This window comes from Haliaeetus albicilla, chromosome 8, assembly GCF_947461875.1.
Source record: "Haliaeetus albicilla chromosome 8, bHalAlb1.1, whole genome shotgun sequence".
In the NCBI taxonomy this organism is placed as follows: Eukaryota; Metazoa; Chordata; class Aves; order Accipitriformes; family Accipitridae; genus Haliaeetus; species Haliaeetus albicilla.
Genome location: NC_091490.1, coordinates 4,218,876 through 4,225,959, shown reverse-complemented (window position 1 = coordinate 4,225,959; position 7,084 = coordinate 4,218,876). Strand labels below are relative to the sequence as shown.

At 38.5% G+C, this 7,084-nt stretch overlaps 1 long non-coding RNA gene across 1 annotated transcript; it reads left to right on the top strand.

The window, feature by feature from the left end:
* Positions 1 to 401: 401 nt before the first annotated feature.
* On the top strand, positions 402 to 3,356 carry LOC138686278 (uncharacterized). Its single transcript, XR_011325613.1, has 3 exons — positions 402 to 586; positions 1,673 to 1,766; positions 3,287 to 3,356. It is a non-coding gene; the product is annotated as an uncharacterized lncRNA (long non-coding RNA).
* Positions 3,357 to 7,084: the final 3,728 nt, after the last annotated feature.

Here is a 7,084-nt window from a genome sequence, read left to right as displayed (position 1 = left end):
TTCAAGGATAGGTTGTTACACACAGATTGATGCCACACTGTTGTCAACATGCCAGGGGTAGTTTTAGCTGTCAGCTCTGTCAGAGTCTGCCAACCAACTTTAACTTGTTTTCTGACTTTTCCAAATGTTTTCCAAGTTTGTGCTTGCTGTGCTGAGGATAAATTGTCCCTCAGTTTCTGTAAAACCACATTTGTTTACTTGTTTCCTTTCCGTCTCAGTTTCTTTCTCTGGTTTTCCCTTTTTTGGGCAAAAACAATCATAAACCCTGCACCTTCGCCCAGCCATAATATAAACACACTTCAGGGAAGCTGTCTCATAAACCATAAGGTTTTCCTCATCCACCAGTGGTCACTCTTGTGCAATGCACACTTGCCTCCCTCTTCAGCTGGGTGTGACTTCACTATGGCCCTGCCCAAGGTTATGGACTGGACAGCACATGCAGCTACTCAAGAATAAACTGTAACAGCAGCTCTTTTCCGTGATTTCCTCCAGGCGAAGACCTCTTTCTTCTGGAATGAACATTTCTGAGGAAAAATCTTCCAGTTTGGTCAGAATTATCTGCCACATGTGCAAGAGATTTGAACAGGTAAGCTACAATCCTGCAGCTTTTCTCTCCTTCCCAGAGCCTTTCTCTTCCCACCCTGGACTGATAGTGAATATCTCCATTTGGGAGAACAAATCTCTCATTGCAAACACAGTAATTACAGTGAAATAACATTTAAGGAATGTTAAAAAGACAGGGGACTTCAAAGACTGAAACATTAGAAAGCTGAAATTAAGGTTGCACAACTTCTGTGTATGCATTATGCTACGTTTACTTGACTGTGTGGCTTTTATTCACATACAAGATAGATGGTACAGACATACTTCTGTTTTTCCTCAGAGTTCAATGTGTGGTCCCAGGCCTTGTTTACTGCCCAGAGTTATTAATTTCCTCTTCAGCTTTTTTACAGCACTTTTTACAGTAACTTTTATATATGTGACAAACAAGATTTGATTTAATTTATTTTTGTTATACCTCCAGAAGGTGAAGGGAAATGAGGTACAAAAAGAAAAAAAGAAAAGCATCCTAATGTAAGATTATAATTATTGTAGAATACCTACCATTACATCTTCATATTAATACACTAATTTGGGGTTAACTACAGAAAATGGGTTCTTATGACCATTATTTTCTTAAAATGCAGCAAGGTAAAAATCTGGAGCAACTGGATCACCTGAGTGACATTAGTCAGTTATTGAAGTCAAGTCATTTTGCTCCTTGGAATCCACTGATTTCACAGTAATAATATGTACAAAAGAGAATTGTAGATTCTGGCTACTTTCTATTTTCAGTGTATCTAAAAAAGAAAATCCATCTTTTCACTGTACGCATAGTTGATACTGCTTTTTTACTGATACTTGAGTTTATTATAAATGTTTTATGGAAATACCCAAGTTAAACTTTACATGTTCCGAGCATGGTCCTCTTGTCCTCAGCTTCAGCTAGTTCAGCACTTCAATGTATGTAACCCTTAAGTATCAATTTGGGCCCCTGAAAATGAGGTACATATATGTGACCATATATCATTGACTGTGTAATTTGCCTATCACCACATGATGACTTTAATAGTGGCACTTAGAGAATCCAGATCTCAGTCTTAAGTGGATTTAACTTTCCTATCACCTCCAGGAATCTCTACCTCATTTATTACCTCCAGTTCCTCAGTCTGTGGAGACCTAGAAGAGTCTACTTCACTATACAACCCTGATTCATCCCAAAGTAGGTCAGAAGTATGCAAGGAATAAGGCAAGAGACTTGTAGAAAAAAGTAGCACACGATTATGTTATTAAAGATATAATGCATAAAAACAGAGAGAGTTCAATTTCAACTGAAGGAGTAACATTGATTCTGTAATCTCTTTTCCCATGAGTCCTTGGCATTGAAATATGTATAATTTTAGTATAGTTCCTGCCTGTCATCTTTCTAAAAGGCTCATAAATAAAATGGAGAACAGATCTTGCATCACACTGACACCCCTGCGGGTCACTCCTGGGTCTGGGACCTTTTGTATCATAGCATGGATGTCTCTATCTGAGCTAATGGAGCCGTTAACAGCAGTGGCAGTTTTTACACATGCGTTTCCCATTGGCTTCCAATTGCAGTTTGCTCCACTTACTGTCTTCCATAGCCAGCCTTTTCCTTCTTTCCTTCCACCTAGTGGTATTCCTTGCTGTGCTTGGTCCCAGATCTTCCTTCAGTCTGCCTCCTCTCTCTACCAGAACTGTCTTTTTTGGTCCTTGACTCCAGTTCGCATATCTTTATTCGGTCTCCCTGCACCTTGAATCTCAGTTTCATTCTTTCACCCACCAGTCTGCAGCTCTAGGCTATGACTCCTTCAGCTTCTTTGCCCCAGTTACTTTACATGAGACAGGCTCATGTATTTTTCTGTACTTTGAGCTCAGGCAGAACATGAGGCCTCTCTCAAAAGGGAAAGTTGTTAGGCAATAGGGATGAATGAATGAGCTTTCCTAACTTTCTATTTCACTTTCATTTAATCCTTCTTATTAAAAGGCACAGAAAGATCTACCCTTGAAATGCCTTCTTCTGATTGTCTGCATCACCCTCAGTACAAACAGCTCCAGTCCTCTTTTTCCTTGCTAACTTGTCAGACCAGTTTTTTTCTAACCTGTGAGTGTCTCTGAGTTAGGGTTTGTTCAGTGGCAGACTAGAAACAAGATCTATAAAAGGCTGCTGAACCCTTCCCTCTACCACAGTACTGAAAGTTAGGCTTGTCCTCTCAGGTGTGTCTTGGAAAATTAATCAGGATGAATTTTGAAAATGGATTAGTGTAAATGTAGTTAGTGATGGAGGATAGAGGCATATAAACAAAACATTCCAGCATAAATCTGATCGTGAAGTTGGTGGACATGTGCTGCTCTGCAGTAGTTGCCTGTGTGCTTGTTGTTACTCCATTGTAAACGAAATATAACATAGCCCTGTGTGAAATAAACTATTTCACATTTACATCTACAGGCTTGCTTGCATACCAGCAGTAATTATAGTTGATATGCTGTAAATTCACATTCAAGCTTAGGTCACTGTCATTTATTTCTAGGCCTGTATGAGAATGAAGTGGCCCTACTTTGTATGTGTTGCACTTTGCAAGCAAGGTCATTGTCATTCTGCGTCCACCAAGTGTTTTATGAAGGGTAACAGATCCACTGTAAATTCACATTTCTAGTTAACTCGGATTTCTCTTCACAAATATTGCCAAGTAAACAAACACTTTTCCACCTCTTTTAGAGTCATCATCCTTGGAGGAAGTTGTCATGTTGTGATCCAGATCTACAAGTGGACCCGTCTTTGATGGCAGTGGTAAGTCTAAGACAGAACTATCAGGGTTTTCTCACTCCAAGTCGTATAAAGCATAACAGTAAAACATGCAAGAGGAGGTTGTACATGATATATCACAAAATGTGGTTTGGCACCAAGCACAGTAACAGTTTAGGGAACAGGCTGTTCTTTAAATAATATGCTTTTGTTTTCATGTTTTAATTCTTCATGCTGCTGATTTACAGCAAAGGCTTTTTTCTTCAAAAAAAGCAGACCCACATCTAATGCATCAAAACGACACAGTATGTGGTTTCTTTGTCAAACATTTCAATAAATCATTCAGCTTTCTCAGGGGTATTTGTAGAATTCACTTTGGAATAGGATTGTGGGGTTTTTTTCATTTGAACCATGGACTGGATTTTCAAATATTGATGTGTGCAGCTGTACATGCACAAATTCACATGCCTGGCTTCGAAAATCTGATCTTAAACACACAGCAGGTGAGTGAACAATGTGGGAGACCGAAGGAAAACTTTAGTGTTCAGCTAAAAATATCAAAGAACTGGGACCTCAGAGGTGCCCGTCACCAAGCTTTAGCAGAGGTCAAGGGGGTGACTGGTAATTGGCATCTTTTGGATTTTATGTCATTATGTAGCTAAACACATACCCAGCAGCTAATCCTAAAAAAACATTAGAGGTTCAAAGCTGCACTTAATATTTTTGTCTGTTTTTCTGTCTCTCTTCCCTTTCATAAGGAAGTTTATTTTCTGTCTTACTAGGTGTTTATGCTGAAAACACTGTAATAACTATAGAGTAAAGTTGACACGTCTGACTTAGATTTAAAGTCAGTAGTAGTATTATAGGTAACAGATTAGCTTAGTGTATGGTGAGAATACCTTGGGTGGGGGGTGTTGTTTGATCTTGCCACTGTAGTCGGGTCTCTGGTTTTCTGTGTTTGCCATATGTTGCAAAAAAAAGCCGAGTGATCAATGGATTTTTCAATTCCATCACAAAATTAATGTGCTCTGAGTTATCCCTGAATTTATCACTCAAATTTAAATGAATTGTTTCCTTTCTATATCACTTAAGATTTCTAGAGACTCTTGTCTTCTTACAGTTTTGGGTCAAATTTTAAATGAAAAATACTTGTTTCTGAGGGAAAATTCTCAAGTATTCTTAACCAAAAAGTATCAGCATTCTGAAATCAGACATTTTTATTTTGAAAAGGACCAGAAAAAAATGTTTTGCCATTTACAATACTTTCTGCATTTTTTACCAAATTATTGACTGAATCTGGTCTACTAACAAATAATTTTGGTTTCTTCAAAACTGTTAAAAAAAACCCAAACTGGTTCTATTTTGCACATTTCATTTGTGAGGAAAAAAAAATAGAACAAATTTAGATTTAAAAACAGGGAAGTAAAAGAGAGACAAGGCAAAAAGTAAAATGGATTTCCACAAGATGAACCATTTGAAACCAACTTCTTGTCTGTCTTTGAAGAAATAACTGATTTTTCACTAAAGTGTGATGAAATGTGGCAGGGCAAAGCTGTGTGGTCTTCAGCAGTGCATGGGATATTACTAGGCAAACCTGCAAAAATGGGGCTTACAGGAAAGTGCAAAGGGAAGCAAGTGAGCAAATGACTTATTTGGTACACTAAAAGCAGGGAACAACCACCCAGATTGTTAAGCAAAGTAGAGACTGAGCATGAATGGAAGGGAAACACTCATGATGTTAAAAGCTACTTGGGCTAAACTGTCTTGGACTTAATGTGACTTGAGGCATCGACCCTTATATGAGTTGTGTCTTTCTGAAGTCCTTCATGTTGATGACCACTGCTTATAAAACTCCGTCATGATAATGCTAACCATTGTAAGTGTTGAGGGCAAGGGTGAAATGCTGGCTCTGTTGACATCATTAACAGTTCTGCCATTGATCTGAACCGGGACAGGATCAGCCCAAATTAAAGCAGTAGCCTTGCTGACAAAAGATGACTAGTCAAAGGGAGGCCCAGTCATTGAGTTCGTCAATCCCATGTGTTATATTCAACAAAGGTCAGTAAGATGGAAGGTCTCGGATTTAGATCCCTAGGAAGATAAGCATGCCAGGCTGAAACAAGACTCCAGAGAAATCAAGGGACAGCATTATTTGGATATTTGCTGTATGGCTTGTTTGAGAATTTTTAAAATGTGCTTTACCCATATTCAAATCCAGTATAAACTGAAGTAGAAGAATATGATCTCCGTGGGAAGAGGTCACGGAAACAATATCTGTGCACCTGCCTACAGACCTATGCAAGCATTTTCAAAACAGACATTTTGGAAACAGACAGCTACTGCTAATCTATTATTGTTTCCATGCAGATATTTATATAAATCCTGTTGTAAAATGCCACGTACCCTGCTTAGCTTTGAATATAGGCAGAAGCAGCACAACTTTGGCCTATGTAAATAAAATTTAAAACTTAAATGGGTTAGGGGTCTGGACTTAATAGTGGCAACTGTGTTAGAATTATCTATTAATTATAAAGTCATTAATTCAAAAGGATATATGTTCCTAATAGTGTTTGTAACTTTCTTACTGACTCTTGAACGTTTTCTGCTTGATTTTATTTCCTTTAAGAAAATCTAAAAATGCAGTCTGAATAGTAGCCACAAACCTATCCTATCAATCAACTATACCTGATAATTTAAGATTCAATCACTTGAACACAGTTCAATAATACATGCTGTAAAGCTGTGTGTGTGCGAGTGCACATGCATGTGTTCATACATGCATTCTTTAATTTTCTTCCTAAGACCAGCATGCTTTGGAATGATATTTTAATTTATTATTATGAAAGGAATGGCAACTGGTTTTTAATGGTTACAGAATGGTGACTCACAACACTGTCCCAGATGCTGTCACCGTCGCTATGAGAGCAGATTTGCAACATCTTGTCATAGGCACACATCAGTGCTCATGCCTGCTGCCTTCATCCCAGAGGACAGCCTAACACCTGCTGCTGGCAGCGTGCCGGCCCTTCGGGGAACAAATGTTCCATTGCTGCTGGGTGATAGGACAGGACAGACTCGAGATTTCAAGTGAACTGGCTAAAGGCACCCTAGGGCTCGGTGCACCCACCCCAGCACCCAGATGGCTGCCATTTCTGTAGGAATATTAGAGACTGAGTGGTATGCCTGTAGCTGTCTCCTATAAATAAAGAAGAAGAGAAAAATCAACAGCACCCTGGATGATAAGATTTCTAGCATTAGCTGTAGTTCCTTAGGAAAAAAACCCCAAACATTTTTCCAGTTAATATTGTAGTGCTGGAGTAACATGTGTCTACTCTGTATTTATTCACATAAGGAACATAGAAGAGTGTGTTAAAGAATTTTTACAGGAGAATGTAAGTGAAAATCCACTTCTGGAAGGATAATGTGCTTCTTTCCTGCAGAAGATCCTTAACCTTATACAATTTACAAATCCTAGACAAAATAGACATCATTTTTCTTTTTCACATAGCGTTCAGCTGCCATACCTTTATGTTGCCAGATGTACTATGTTAAGATGAGATGTAAGAAAAAAAACCCAAAACCAAACCTGTGAGTAAATACATTTGCAAGTGTTTCTTTTAAATATATTTTTCAGTACACCTATCCTAGGGCTGTAAAAATAAAGGGTACTGTGCACTAGCTCTGGAGAGCCCAAATTTCTCACTGAGGTCAAGGAGAGCTAAAAGGACTCCTGGCTTGGAATAAGAACCTCAGTGCATTTCAGAATCAGGT